At 35.8% G+C, this 16,645-nt stretch overlaps 1 long non-coding RNA gene across 2 annotated transcripts in view; it reads right to left on the reverse strand.

Annotated features, from left to right (window-relative positions):
- LOC144381269 (uncharacterized) overlaps positions 1–13,823 on the reverse strand; it is a 272,279-nt gene extending 258,456 nt beyond the window's left edge. For both annotated transcript variants that reach the window (XR_013446165.1, XR_013446164.1), the window contains exon 1: positions 13,698–13,823. This is a non-coding gene — a long non-coding RNA (uncharacterized LOC144381269). The remainder of the gene's footprint in view (positions 1–13,697) is intronic.
- Positions 13,824–16,645: the final 2,822 nt, after the last annotated feature.

The raw sequence follows: 16,645 nt of genomic DNA on the forward strand, positions 1-16,645 counted from the left end.
GACACACTGAATTTGAGTTATTGCCAGGATAACCTAATGGATAAGCTTGTAGACAGATAGAAACATGGTTTTCAAAAAAGTACAGGCAAGACTCCACAGGGTTAGATGCTAAGCAGAAGAAACCGAATAAAGAGGATTTAAAGGGGTTGAGTAACTGAGTGTTTCACTGAGAATACAACCCACGCTTGGTAGAATGGGCAATAAGCAAGATGTCAATTCCACAAATTTTGGAGACCTCGGAGATGGACGTCTACTTGTAATGAATGATGATGTCTAGAGGATAGTCACACCAGATCGGGATTAAGGTGGAGTGAATACAGGAGTTGGAAACCTCAAGGATAGCCAGGCCCACTAAGTTGAAGAAGTGGAATAGGACTGTTTTCATTAGCCAAAGATTTTTCAACATATGAGCAATTTAAATCAACACAACAGAGCTTGAGATAAATTTCAATATCTCCATAAATGATTCTGAAAGAGAAGGAAAGCTTAAAAGAGGGTGACATGCCTTAAGAGACCTGAGAAGGGAAAATTTCCATGAAAACAAATAATAAAATGGCCTGGAGATGAGCTGAAAGACAAGGTTAAATTTATAACTGTATATGTTTTTATACATACATATATATTTTTTAAGTATATGACTCACAGAAAATACATTTTAGGAAAAAAAACAGTAAGAAAAATGTTTAAAAAAATATATACAGCCTCAAAGATCACTGGGAAACTTGGAAAGAAAAAAATGGAGGTGAGGAAGACAGAAAAGAGCTAATAACCATTTCCAATTTGGCTCAAATGATGTCAAAATGTTTTACTAAACTAATAAATAAATCAAGATATAAATACTTTGTAGCCACTAGTGACCTAATATTCCCTCCTCTCATTCATACTGTAACCATAAACAATAAACTACACATTTGGAGACCATGAAATAATCAAAATAAAAGTAGCCTTTGGGAGTAACATTGGATAATACTGTTTCATCTAGAAAAAATGCAGTAAATGAATGAGAATAAGCCACTCCAAAGAATAAAGAACTCCAAATTTCCTATAGTGATAGAGAAAATGTTTGGTTAATGTCACCATGGTACTTAGAGTAGCATAATTGGGCAGGGGGTGCTTTTCAATAAATCTGATGTTTTTAATAGTATTTCAACATTTCTTCCCTGGCATCAGTTTTAAAAATAGGAAATTCCAAAGTAAGTCAGAGAGAATTTAATCATTATGTAATTTATTAACTTGGGGGGCAGGTAGTTTAGTGTTTCATTTCAAAACTTACCTTCTTTTTGTTTTAAGAGCTGCAATGGACTGAATCTGGTGAAGCTTTCCATATTTTTATGAGGATAAAAATGCTATTAAGACCTATAAACAAAATGTATTTTTATTAAAAATGACTAATGCTTAGTGAAAAGTTCAAAGGCTGGAAAAGAAGCACTAAAAAGAGTTTTTAAAAGCAATAGTTCAGCTCACTCAGTTACTGGAAAAGTCATTTTCATACATAACCTTCAGGGCTATGCAGCAGCTGGAAAAGCTGCTTATTTTATTATATAGTTAATACACGTCATGCACTTTTCTTGAAAGAGTCAAAATATGTTACCTTTAAATAATGCAAACAACTCCATAAGAGCAAAGAAGATATACTATAGATTTAAGACACAATGCATACCATAATAAAAGATACCTCTCATCTGGATGCAGTGTAAAATCACTGATTGGCTCCTGTATCCAAAAATATAAATAAATCAAAGGCTATAAAAAATGTTGTTAAAATTGAATAAATTTGAATATAGAATCTATATTAAACTGATATTACTGAGTTTAAGTTAAATTGTTTTTCAGTTTAACAGTGTTTTAAACTTAGGTAGGAGAACGTCCTTGTTCCTTAAAGACTCATGCTGAAATATTTGGGGTTAAAATGTCTGCAACTTACTTTCACATGCATTTATTAAGTGTGTATGTATGCACAGAGAGATAAAGCACATGTTCCAAAAAATGAAAAATTGGTAAATCTAAATGTGGTGTTATGTACACTTACTGCACTATTATTCCAATTTTTCTGTAGGCTTTTAATTTTTATAAATAAAAAGCTGGGGGGGACAAGAATACAACATTTTTAGAAAATAGAATCTCTACAGAGAGACAGGAAAATATCATTACAAAAGCAAATTTACTTAGCATCTAACTACACATGGTATACTGTACTAGGTATTCTGACAAAAAACTAACATCATGTCTGGCGAATTCTACAAATTTTTTTTTTTAAGATTTTATTTTTTTAAGAAATCTCTACACCTGGGGCTCAAACTAACAACCATGAGATCAAGAGTTGCATGCCCTACCAACTCAGCTAGCCAGGTGCCCCCAAATATTTAAAGAAGAGTTAACACCTATTCTTCTGAAACTATTCGAAAAAATAGAAAAGGAAGGAAAACTTCCAAATTCATTCTATGAGGCCAGCATCACGCTGATACCAAAACAGATAAAGACTCCACTAAAAAAGAGAACTATAGGCCAGTATCTCTGATGAACATGGATGCAAAAATTACCCATTAATACTAGCAAACCAAATCCAATAATACATTTTAAAAAATTATTCACTATGATCAAGTGGGATTTATTCTTGGGTTGCAAGGGTGGTTCAATATTCACAAATCAATGTGATACATCACATTAATAAAAGAAAGGATAAGAACCGTATGATCATTTCAATAGATGCAGGAAAAGCCTCTGACAAAGTACAATATCCATTTATGGTAAAAAAAACCTTCAACAAAGTGGGTTTAGAGGGAACATACCCGAACATAATAAAGTTCATATATGAAAAACCTACAGCTAATACCATCCTTAATGGGGAAAAACTGAGACCTTTCCATTCATCAGTAAGGAACAAGACAGGAATGTCCATTCTCACTACTTTAACCTAGTACTGGTAGTCCTAGCCTCAGCAATCAGACAACAAAAAGAAATAAAAGGCATCCAAATTGACAAGGAAAAAGTCAAACCTTCACTATTTGTCGATGACATGATACTCTGTATAGAAAACCCAAAAGACTCCACCAAAAAGCTGCCAGAACTGATAAACGAATTCAGTAAAGTTGCAGGATACAAAAATCAATACATAGAAATCTGTTGCATTTTTCTACACCAATAATGAAGCAGAAGAAAGAGAAATCAAGGAATAAATCCCATTTACAATTGCACCAAAAACAGTAAGATATCTAGGAATAAACCTAACCAAAGAGGTGAAAGATCTTTACTCTGCAAACTATAAAACACTAATTGAAGAAATTGAAGAAGACACAAAGAAATGGAAAGGCATTCCATGCTCATAAATTCAAAGAACAAATATTGTAAAAATGTCTATACTACCCAATGCAATCTATACACTTAATACAACCCCTATCAAATTACCAACTGCATTTTTCACAGAGCTAGAACAAACAATCCTAAAATTTGTATGAAACCACAAAAAAGGGGCGCCTGGGTGGCTCAGTTGGTTGGGCGACTGCCTTCAGCTCAGGTCATGATCCTGGAGTCCTGGGATCGAGTCACGCATCGGGCTTCCTGCTCAGGAGGGAGTCTGCTTCTCCCTCTGACCCTTCCCCCTCTCATGTGCTCTCTCTCTCTCTCTCTCTCTCATTCTCACTCTCTCAAATAAATAAATAAATAAAATCTTAAAAAAAAAAAAAAAGAAAGAAACCACAAAAAAGCCAGAATAGCCAAAGCAATCTCGAAAAAGAAAAGCAAAGTTGGAGGCATCACAATTCCAGATTTCAAGTTATATTACAAAGCTGTACTAATCAAAACAGTATGGTACCGGCACAAAAATAGACACAGGGAATAGACATAGGGAAACAGACACAGGGAAATGTAAATCAAAATCATAGCTTTTTTGAATAATTTTAAGATACCCCTTCATAGCCACTAGGATGACTAAAATCAAAAAGACACATTAACAGGTATTAATGAAGTTATTTATACTGCCAATCCCATCTGCAGGTCAGCTTACTATTAAAGCTCTGTACTTGATTAAAATTATAAAATAGATATGAATCAGGCATTTTTGGGGAAATATATTTTGAAATTTATTGCTGTGTCATATCTATAGCAAACTCACTGGAGAGAAAAAAGTATCTACAGAGAACTGGCTGAAGAAAATGCCACAAATCCATTATTCTTGCCTATGTCAAGACCTTACCCAAAACCAAAGGAATCAGAAATTTGGAGGTTGGGCTTAGCATTTGTGTTTTTCAAAAGCATACAAAGTGGTTCTAATTTGTTCTCAGGGTTTAGAAATACTGTATTCTAAAATTTACCCTTGAATTAAACAAGACCATCATAAAACTAAGTACCCAAATGCATTATATTAGACTCTACCATAGACATACACACCACAGGATTTATTCTCTTGAATAGTGATTTGAATTAATCTCAGGCTACATTGATGGATTTTATTTAAACCCTCATAAGGTTTCTCACTGTATTTATCATAAATATGATGCTAAAGGGGCACCTGGATAGCTCAGTTGATTGAGCATCTGACTCTTGGTTTCTGCTCAGGTCATAATATCGTGGGTCATGCAACTGAGCCCCACATCAGGCTCCATGCTCAGTGGGGAGTCAACTTGATGATTATTTCTCCCTCTGCCCCTCCCTCTGCTCACACGTAAATTCACTCTCTCTCTCTCCAAAATAATTAATTAATTAATTAATAATAAAATACAATGCTAAAGACATTTGTTTTTACCCTATCTCATAGTGCCCTCTCTATGAAGTCTCATGGGAGATGTTTCACTCTGATCTCACTACCAAAAAATAAATAAACTCTCCTGAACTACTTTTATATCATGAATACTGTGAATTGTGTAACTGATCCTATTCTCTACTTTGGCTAGCTACTGTACAGCTTGAAACGAAAATATGGTTTGGAACCTAGTAAAAGTACAGGACCTCCCAGCATAAGCTCCATGTACTAATCTTACCCTTGACCTTACCTTATTTTTCCATCAAGCATCATGGCAATGACTCTAAATCTGCTCCAGTACCCCCAGGTGCTATAAAATATCAGTTTCTATGTTCACCATGATATAAGAAATGTTGGGAAGACTGCTTTCGGGTGTTAATGATGCATAATGGTGTGTGGTAAATTGTGAGAAAATACTTCTCTCTTAGTTTATAAGAAAATGGGATCTTAGTCCTGCTAATATCTATGTTTCACAGAGTTTTCTACAAAACTACTCTCTTTTGATACGTCATCCCTCTCCACCTACTCTTTATGTTATGCAGATATGAAATATTGGTCCAGAAGAAAAATCAAATTGGAAGAAACCACTCAAAAATTAGGATTTCCATTTATTCAAATAATCAAAGAGATGTTTACCAAGAGGCTTCTTGGTGTCTTTGTGAATAAAGTTCTATTAATTCTTTTGAATCACCTCAAAAGGCATGTCTAGAGCCCAGTAAGACTTGGGTTGGGATCCATGCTACCCTAGCTTCCATGTGTTATATACTCAGGCACAATGGATGGATAGATAGATAGATAGATCAATCTCATTTACTCCTTACAACAACCCCCTATTCAGAAGGCATTATCATCCCATTTCACACATGAGGAAACTACTTCAGAGAAGAAGCCAAGTCTTATTAATTTGAAAATAATTCAAAAAAAATTGAAAATAATTCAGTGGGTATGTTCTGACTTTAAATCACATACTCTCTGAATCTGAGATGCTCTGAGGTTTTTCAGTCATGACTTTAACCCCATTGCACACCACTGCCACCCTAACACGTCCAGCACATAATTCCCAAATTTTATGCACCAACAAGGACTGTCACTTTGATTCATTTCTAAGATTTTTCAGTGCTCTGAAAATATAGAATTTATGGTTTCATTATCTTAAGACTATAAATTCCCAACACCACACCACCAACACAAAATCAAAAAGTCAAATTCTGGACCATCAAGTAAACTCTTTCAAAAAGGACTTTATTCCCTTTGTATGTTCTGTTTCCCTGGAGAATCCCAAAATAGCATCCAACAAGATGAGCAATTAATCTGTGAAAGACTTGATATTTAGTTCTTTTAATAGTGTTCAGGTTCTTGGAGAAGAGTGGATACCATTACTACTGTTCAAACCTTAAGAGTCCTCACATAAATGCATTACCTCTGTAGAAAGTTAGTAAAGACTTCTAGTGCTACAACAACACTAGATTTATATACAATGATCACCCAGTACTAACATGAACAAGAAGACCATATCCTGTAGCAGTGGGGAAGGTGGGTAGATTAAGTATTTAGTTTTTACCTAATAAAGAAGCAGATTCATTCTGGATCATGTTTAAAATATATAAAATTAATGGTATACCACCAAAATAGGATATCTACTTTCTTGTGTTAAGTAGAATACACTTCAGAAAAAACTAGTAGATGAAATTTACTTACTAAAGTAACAGTTGTTCAAGAATCTAATCTGAAAAGGCTACATACTATATGATTAAAACTATATGACGCTCTGAAAAAAGGCAAAACTATGGAGACAGTAAAAAGATCAGTAGCTGCCAAGGGTTCTGGGGAAGGGAGAAAAGGATGAACAGGTAGAGCATGGGATTTTTAGGGCAGTGCAACTACTCTGTATCATACTGTAATGGTGGATCCGTGTCATTAACATTTGTTAAAACCTATACAATGTACTACACAAAGAATGAACCCTAATGTAAACTTAAGTTAAAAATAATGTATCGAGGAGTGCCTGGGTGGCTTAGTCGGTTAAGCGTCTGCCTTCGGCTCGGGTCATGATCCCAGGGTCCTGGGATAAAGCCCCACGTCGGGGTCCCTGCTTGGCAGGAAGCCTTGCTTCTCCCTTTCCCACTGCCCCTGCTTGTGTTCCCTCTCTTGCTGTGTTTCTAACAAATAAATAAAATCTTTAAAAAAATAAATAAATAAAATAATGTATTGATATTGGTCCATCAATTGTTACAAATATACCACACTAATGCAAGCTGCTAATAATAGAGGAAATTGGACAGGGATGGGGATGGTGAGGGGGTATATAGGAACTCTCTGTACTTTCTACTCACCTAAAACTGCTCTAAATAAATAAAGTCTAGTAATTAAAAAAATAAAAATAAATAACAGTTGGATAAGCTTTTGGTAGCACCGGGGTTTTTAGTAAGTGGCAGAACATTTTGATCTTGGTAGCATGTAACAGCATATATTTGGCTACTGACTTGGGTTTCCTTGTTTTTATCAGCTATACAGTTGGCTTTTAACTATTGTGACTATTGTGACAGAAGCAGGTCACTGGAGGCCTCAGGTGCTGCCACATGGATTCCCACTGCAGCCCATGGTGCCTTGTCCATACTGAATGGCTGTTCAGCAAGGCAGTACTATAGGGATGAGAGACTTCAGTCGAAGAGGCCATAGACCAACGGTGGAGACTCAGAGAATGGGATGTTGCAGCTTGATTATGAACTACACAAGTATGGCCTGAATATGTTAGAGTGAGATAAAAACTTCTTAGAAATATCCATATCCCCTTTGGGTGGATATTTGCTGCTTTTAACTGCAAGAGTTCCAATTCAAAACAGTAGTGAGTTCTAGCTTTACACTGTTAGAAACTTGTTATAAAAGCAAGTATCTGGGGGCACCCGGATGGCTCAGTCAACTAAGCATCTGCCTTCAACTCAGGTCATGATCTCAGGGCCCTGGGATTGGCCCTGCGTTGGGTAACCTGCTCAGCAGAGAGTCTGCTTCTCCCTCTCCTCTGCCCCCAGCTCCCCACACGTGCTCACTCTCTATCTCTCTCAAATAAACAATCTTTAAAAAAATAAAAAGTATCTGTCCCAGATATCCAACCAACACCAACATGGGCCTGACCAGTAGACCCTCCCTAAAAAACAGTTCACAGTCCTAAACAATTCCACAAGACTGAAAATACCCCCTTTCAGGCACCTTAGAAGCTCTGTCACTAGACAGAGACTACACAAGATTTCACCACAGGATATCAGGAACATGGGGCTCAAAGGGGATATGGAAATAAAAAGGTTTTGAGAGTATATTAACAGGTTTGCACTGAGGTGGGGAAAAAAATACCTCAGGTAAGACTTGGTAATTAAAATTAGGGCTGCCAACACTGCAATTTTTAAACTTAGCAAGAAAACAAAAAAAGTCTCTACAGCCACTTTCTGAGGGTGAGAAATTATGCATAGGTATTTCCTTCCTCCAGACATAGTTAATTCATGTTGCCAAAATTAATCTCTCGATAAAGGGTTTCTTTCAATCAAGTTTAAACTCATTGGTCACAGATGCTGGATGTCCAGCTCCACTGGCATCCAGATGAAAGTGAAACAAGATTTTCTCTTTCTTCTTTTCACTCTTCCGTTTTTCAGTTACTATGCCAGATATCTTCACTTTGCACCCCAATTAATGGGCTCCTGTGGCCTCTGGCTTCTGGCTAGTTCAGTCATCTGGAAGCAACAGCAGGAGACTGGAGAAAGGAAAGAGAGTGACACTGGACTATATACTCCCCAGGTTCTCTCACTGCCATGGTTTGAAGATCCTCTCACACAACTCTCTCCCTTTCAGGGTTCCAATTAATCTCTCATTTCCCCCTTCAGGTCTAGGGGTGGTAAAAGCCTTCCAATTACCAGCCCCAGGGGTGTACACTATTTCCTGTGTCTTCTCAGTGCCCACAACCTTATTAAATTCCCCTCAAATTATCTGAAGTAGAAGTGTGCCATCTATTTCCTACAGGGCCCCTGGCTAATGAAGATACCACTGAGTTTCTGGCATGGACCTTCAGAAACACTAGTACAAGGTTTTAGGAAAAATAAGTTGGCCTGGGATAGCTGTTTTCAGGACTTAAGATCCACTTGAGTGAGGAATCAGTGGTGTGATAATGTTAGATGGTCTGTAGGCCCTTTAGAATCTTTTTTAAAAATCAGGTTTATCAGAGATTTGATTCAGAATCAATATAAGCTCTGAGACCTTGAAGAAACTTCATCAATGCCAGTTCAAAAACAGTATAGGCTATAACTGGACAGAAAAACAATGCTACTCAAGATATCAAGAACCTTCTAGCTGAGACTGAGAATAAAAATTTGAGGTCAATACAAAACTTCAGTTTCTTTGAATTTTAGTTCAAATCTCCAAAAGAATTTCATATTTAACCTTAATTCCCCTGGACTCTTCACTTGAAAAGAGGTGAATCTTTGAACATCCATTTTTTTCCCCCAAGAAATTTATAATGGGAAAATATGCATCTTCAAATTTAGGGCATTTTTTTTTACATTTCATTTTAGGCACAATCTAATATAGTTTCATTTTTTTAATATAATTTGATTTCATTTTGTAATTTCTAAGCTATGTTGGCAACATGGGCATCATAGTTTTTATGGGAAATGGGTGTCAAGTTTCTGTCTTGTATACAGAGGAATTTTAGAGTCCACTTAAATAATGTGCAGTTTTGACCCATTGCAGAGCCTGCGAGGAACAAAATCTATGTTGCCACCAATAGCTCAAAGAGGATCCAAAAGAAGCAATGAGTGGCACTGAGGGACCCATCTCAGGAAAGTGTAGCAGGAAATGCTCTTGATAGAGTACTCATCACTGCTCCCATGGAGCAGACATAACCCAATAAGGTCAGTTCAAGGCGTCTCTAGGGGACTTTTGGGGGGAAAATTCTTCATTATAAGGGACTGTTCATGCACTGCAGGATATTTAGCATCCTTGCCCCCCACCCCCAACTACCCCACTACACACCATCAGTATTCCATAATCATTGTTACAACAAAAACTTCCCTAGGGGAAGATTACCCTGGTTTAGAACCACTGGGTTAAAAGAATAAGAATTTCTAAAAGTAACTCCTTTCCTGCTCTTGAGGTTTCCTTCCAATATGAAGGGAGCCCCATTAAAGTAACATTCTTGGGCTCTTGCCAAAACTCTACTCCCTCCTCCCCAAGAGAGGCACACAAACTTACTGATTGCAAATTTAAGAAAAATATAATGGCATGTTCAACCCTTTCCCATTCCCTTTCTCTTTGAAACAATCTGACTGCAGCAAGCAAACATTCCGTGTTACCTCCATAGGCTGAAGGTTGTATAGGGCAGGTCTGACCCTGTGGGGCAGTGCCTGCCTAGTTCTGTGCTGTTTGGGACTGAGTAGGGAAGACTGCCTAGCTCTGGAGCCTGTTTTGAGGAAATTCACTGTCCCTACAGCTAAACCACAACCACCAACATCAGCTTTATGAAAAATAAAGGTGGTGCTTTGATCTCCCATCCTTCCTATATCATTTCTCAGTTCATTCAAAACATTAGAAGAAATGAGGAACATTATTTACCTAATCTTCTCAAACCCAAATACCTACCATACTTCTGCCTGTCTACTAAAATTTTCCACTACTCTAAATTTCCTTCCCCATCACACACATCCTTCTTCAACAAAACTTTTCACCATCTAAATCAAGCCCACATTTTTTAAAAATCTAGTCTTCTCCCCCTCTCCTCGTCATATGCAAAATCTATGGTAGCTAAGAAAATGCAGACACTTAGAAACAGTTTGGCATTAAAAGCTTAGGAAAGCATAATAACAGCAAGTGCCATCTAGGAAAACCTTAATTCACAACCATTTTTCCCTAAATATCTAATTTTTTTTCTGTTCCTGAAATTCCTGAATAAGGCTGACCTTCTTCTAAAGAATCTTCAATCGTTTTATCACTAATATTGATCTTTAGAAACCATACAGATTAAAAACTCACTGTTAAAGTTTATTATCTCTCATTCTTTTATTAGCAGTACTTTCATTGCCAAAAATATTTTCCACAAAGATATCCCAATTCAAGTCTTTTGAGCTACTCAATTGTTCAACTATTTGGGGTTTTGAAGAAAAATAACAGACAGCATTTTTTCAGCCACTTTTTCCTCTTAATCGCTAAGCATGTATACTTTAAGGGAAATTTAATCCAGCTTCTTCTGGTTGTTTCCATTTAAATCATTAAAATGTTATTTTTTAAAAGTTATTTGTTGTCCAAAAGACTTTTTAAATTAGTTTCTTTGCTTAAAAATCCAAACTGGCCATAAGAACATTAGCTCTGATGCCAAAAAGATCAGGTTTGGAACAAAAGTGTGAGCCCCAAGTTGGAAATCAGTTTTAAATGCAGGCTATGACATAAAGGGACCATGTAGACTCCTCCCCCAACTCACTGAGACTTCTGTGGAAGCAAACATCACAGCTGAGGTTACCAAAAGGTCTTCAAAATAAATCCTACGATCAGTAATCAGTCAGAGCTTCTGAAAATTCTAATTTATGGCCTTAATTGTCTCACGTTTGTGCTAATCTCATGTGACTTCTCCTTTACATTATTCAAGGGGGAAATGCTTTAGACTAACATTTAACTCAAAAATAATGAAAGGCATTCTTTTTTTTTTTTTAATGTTTAACTCTTTTCATCTTCCTTCGAAATTAAGGAAATCCCTTCAATTAGAGGAGAAAGTAACATCATTATTGGAGCTCATTTTACCTCTTGCTATCCACTAGAAAACTTTTTATACTCCCCAGAAGTACCATTACCACTGGTGGTAGATTTTTGTACACTTCTGTTGCTGCATCATAAACACAGAGAAAGCAAATACTTCCAAATATAAAGTGAGGTACCAAACTGCCATGTTAACAGTGAGGGAGGTAAAAGAAACTGGAAACAGTTGTCTGCTTTGCTTATTGATTAAAAGAAAAATTAAAGTTTAACTTCCTTTCTGCACAAGTTTCTCAGTCTTCCTAATAAGAAGAATGGACTTAAACTTTACTAACTTCATTACTGACTTTGTGCACTAGAAAGATACATCATTCGCACTTGCCTACTTCTCCTTCAAAACAAGCAATCTGAAAATATATTTCTATGAGCTATAAAGATTAACGAAATAAAAGCAACAATTTTCAAAGACATTAAAGGGTATTTTCTTGTTCATGTCTTAACATACAGGCAATTGGAAGAGATGGCTCAAAGAAATAATACACAGAGAAGGAAGTACACAAGTTGAGACTAAAGGTACAGTTTATCTAAGGGACATATTGCCAGTTTTCAGAATGCTGGTTTTGGGGGAAGGCATTCAAGAATAAATCTAATTTTACATTGTGATTAGCATTTAACAAATCTAATTCTGGCTTCACAATTTAAACTCTGATGTCAAAATGTCTTTGAGTATGCTTAAACGACTTTTATGCACACCTATCTACCTACCTCCTGAGGTACTAATATTCCAAATGTCATCAAACAATTCTGTATCACTTTGTAGTACCTTTATCAGTCCATCAAATCAATGCATTAAACTGCCAACCTTATAAACCATTATTTATCAAATGATAATTTATGTATCAATTATTCACTAGAGGTTAATTTGTAATGATATCTTAATGAATTATGGTCAGTGGTGGCACCAAATATGAAAGATGAATAAACTTGCCTAATTAAAAATTGAATAGTAGCTTCACTTTGAAATTTTCATAATTCATTATTCTTAAGTTTTTAAGCAGGACAAAGTTACCCTTATTTATTGCTGTAATTTAAATTATCTTTTGTTACTTCCCTTTAATTCTCTAAGACTCTATAATAATAAAGATAAATGGCACAAGATATAAGAAGAAAATTATTAATAACAAAAAGTAATAATTTTCAGGGTTTCTCAAGTGTTCATTAAGCTGTTTGCATAGCCCAATGCTGACATTGTTCAATAAAAAAACAGTAAGCTTTTTCTTCTTTTACATGAGCCCCTTTTAAAGGTAGGCAGAGTACATTAATGAGCTTACTTTGTAAATCTGCTATAAAGCGAATAATCTGACAACTCCAAACAAGGATCATTGTATATTCTAAAAAATAAGTCACATAAAAAAGAATTAAACTACAAATCACTCATGCAAAGGTTAATAAATTTTCAAAGTTTATATTTTAATATGATGGCCTATAATTTGAAAGTTATCATTTTAACCTGAGAAGTCTTGGAATGTTTTAAACATTGGAATTTTAGAGAGGGTGAATATAATTGTACATTTATAACACATCTTCACAAACTGAGTAAAAGAAAACAAAACCACTAGTAAAGAGCCTGACACATCACAGGAAGTCTCAGCTATTCAATTTACTACAAAGCATGAATAACATTACTTACTTGCCTCACTTAAGTTAATGTTTTCTTGACAGTAAAATCTATTATTTTTTAGGAGTCTCTGTTCCTTTTAGACTTCATCCCTTTGCCTCATGAAAGGACCCAGAAAATAATGATTATTATTTTCCCACTTGCATTTTTGTTCTTTTCTTACCAATACTTGTTTTCTCACAACCAAACTACACAGAAATTTCACATTGTATTTGTAGGGTACTCAATAAATCCCACTCAACATTTGGCATAGTTCACCCCAACCTATCTTTAATAAGGCAGTAATCCCTTTCCTCAGAGGTGCTGCATCATTCTGACAATCATGGCACTGGTGTAATTTCCTTTGCCAACATGACAAAACAGAGAACATTCTACAATGCCTCACGAGCACCAGCCCAGTGAGACCATGAGCTCAGCTCTCTCATGACAGAACACCATTGTGAGAAAATAAAAAGGTCCATGTAATAATCTTTAGGTTTTACAGATGCTCTATAAATTTTAATACTAACAATCTAATTCAGAAGAAAATAAAAATTAATCCAAGAGAACAATTACCTTTTCCTATCAGGCTCTTCATTTCACAACAGGCTACTCTAGAAAATCTTCTTGATTGATTCTCCAAATCAGGATAAAAGTGACATCCACTGACAGGTCCAAGCAAAATCCCTATTTCCAAGAAGCCAAGTAAGAGAAATATAAAGAGAATTCTTTTTTTTTTTTTTTTTTTTTTTGCTGGATGCAACTACGACAAGAAAGGCTGGTTACAGCAACACTAAACTTGGCTCAGTCGTGCAGTGGTCTCAGTTTGGGACAGAACTGAATTTATAATGTATGACAGAAGCATAGTTGTAATGTACAATTATATAATTTACTTGAACAGTTGCTTTCCATATGGGAAGTAACAGATTGCCCAGTTGCATTTTGGCTAAGACTAAACCTACCATTATTCAGGGTAAAACAATTTTGTTGAAATTTGGAAATCCTGCAGAAAGCATCTCTAAGTCTCTCTGATGACTCCTGACATTGTTTCTTTTTTCACAGGAATAGTATACAGCTGTATCCTCCTTTCTAAATGCTCCTGACCCACATTTAGCACACAGTATTTTCTGGAAAACATAACCCAATATGCCCAACAGATTTTACAGATGAGATAACCACTCAAGCCATTCATCCAAATTTCCATGATGAAATCAAAAATAAATTCAGAGATGAAGGATAAAAAAATCTTTCTGTGCATTTTCTTTTCTAAACATTTAATATTATAAGGAAAACATTCTTTGAAAGAAATGGGTCTTTTCCTCTCTCATTTTATATCTCAGTTGAATACCAAAGTAGAACTCCTACATACTTAATAATATTCCCCCTGGTTAAGTTATACTCCAAGAAAAGTATTTTATGGGCTGTGGAACATTCTTATTCCTGACCTTAACATTTTAAAACAGGTTGATGGATAAGCAATGCATTTTCTATACTGGTGCATAAATGATCTGGATCCCAGAATTTATCTTCAAAGTTTGAAAACTTACATTGTCCAGTAAAAATATGTCATTATCACCCTTTGAAAGGGTCTTGAAATTGCAACTATCTATGGCCAAATATTATTTTCTGAAATATGTCCCCCTGTGCACAGATTTATGAGTCCCATGATTGAACAAAGGGAAATTATCCAAGGCAAAGTTGTCCAAATAGGCAATTATCCAACACACTAGAGCCAAAACAATCCCCTGGAGGTAACTGCACAGGTTCAAGTGCAGCTGTGTGGGAAGTATGAACACCAATCAGCTCTCTGAAGAGTTTGGGTGTCTCCAGGAAGAACAAACTGGGAAGACTGTTTCTGTGTCCTAGGCTATTGGCTTTTTTTTTTTTTTTTTAAGTGGAGAGAAGGCTTAAAGCATTTGCATACCTATAGTATATCTACCTCTAAATACCTATGTTACACTGTAGTATTTCTACCTCTAAATAATTACTTTGCATTATATTATATAATGTTACAATTATACTATAACATAATAAACTTTTTTGCAGCTTTGGAGTAGTCAAACAGCAAACCAAATGGTGGAAACCTAAGACTGGAAAACACAATGCAACAGTATCAGACACTTTCAAGTAGTGCTTGCAAAGAATAACAGTCTTTCATGTGCAAACTAGCTGCACATATTCAATCTCATTTGATCCTCTGGATTACCCAAGAGGTTCGCAGGGAAGTTCTTATGATCCTTTTACAGATAAGGAATTTAAAGCTCAGAAAGTCTGGGATATATTCAAAGGCACCCACCTAGTAAGTGAAGAGCACGGATTCAAAACAGATGTTATTTGAGAACCAGCACTCTCTCCACATAGGACTGTTAGGGCAATCTCTGTATTTGAGAGTATAGAGCCCCTGTCCTACCATCTCCACTACCACTACTTCTAACCTACTGATAAGTGAGCTCTGTACTCTACTAAGTCTTCTTTTATGATGAAAGCATCCCTGGGATTAAACATTTTAAGTCAATACTATTTAATATGAATTACCTATTTTTATCAGATTTTTTTTTAATCCTCAGAATAAGACACAGAACTAGCAATGTCTACAAAATAAATAAAGCAAAGAAACTGGGTAGATAAAAAATACAGAAAAGTCAAGGATGTCAAAATTGAAAATATTCACTAAGGTTGACCCATTTTAAAATTATACAATGGCAAGCACCTAACTGTATTCCACTTTCCAGATGTCTTTGAAATCCAAACGTGATTTAGAAGAAAATTTTTATAGAATAAGAGAAATCAGCTATTTATGCCTATGTTGCCATACATTTTGAGTCCATCAGTTAACCAGAGCAATGCATTTAACACCTATTTATCAAATTCTACTGGGTGTCAGATACTGAGATAAAGTCTGGGATTAAAAGTACAAATAAGACAATATCTCTGCATTCAAGAAACCTGTAGTGAAGCAAGGTAGACAAAGAACACCTGACACTACATCCTTTGTAGAAATTCAATTTGTTGAATGACAAAAAACTAATTAATCTGACACTGTCAATTATCTCTCCTTGAAACTCTCTCTTCCCTTTGCTTACATGACACCAAGTGGGGTGCTTTCCCATAACCTGTCAACTTTCCCTCAGATGCCTTTGTGAGTTCCCTGTTGTTCTGCTCACATCATAAATGCCAGTGTTCCTAAGTAATCTGTCAATTTGCTCTCTTCTCCCACTATACAGCCTCTCCCTGGGCTCCCTCATACTCATAGGCTGATGACCTCCAATCAATGTTTCCAGCTCATTTCCCTCTCCTGAAACCAGTCCTATAAATTCAGCTGCCCACCAGACAGCTCCACAAAAATGTTTCAGCTATCTCACTTCAAAAATGGCTCTGCTTTCCAGATTCCTTTCCCCAATGATTGGCAACATCAGCCAATTTGGACTTCAAACTCATATATTAGGTTTTTTGGTCCCAAACATTCATTCACTCTATACATTTAATCAGTTAAAAGTCACCCACTCACGTATTCTTTCAGTCAT

Source organism: Halichoerus grypus, chromosome 3 (assembly GCF_964656455.1).
Source record: "Halichoerus grypus chromosome 3, mHalGry1.hap1.1, whole genome shotgun sequence".
In the NCBI taxonomy this organism is placed as follows: domain Eukaryota; kingdom Metazoa; phylum Chordata; class Mammalia; order Carnivora; family Phocidae; genus Halichoerus; species Halichoerus grypus.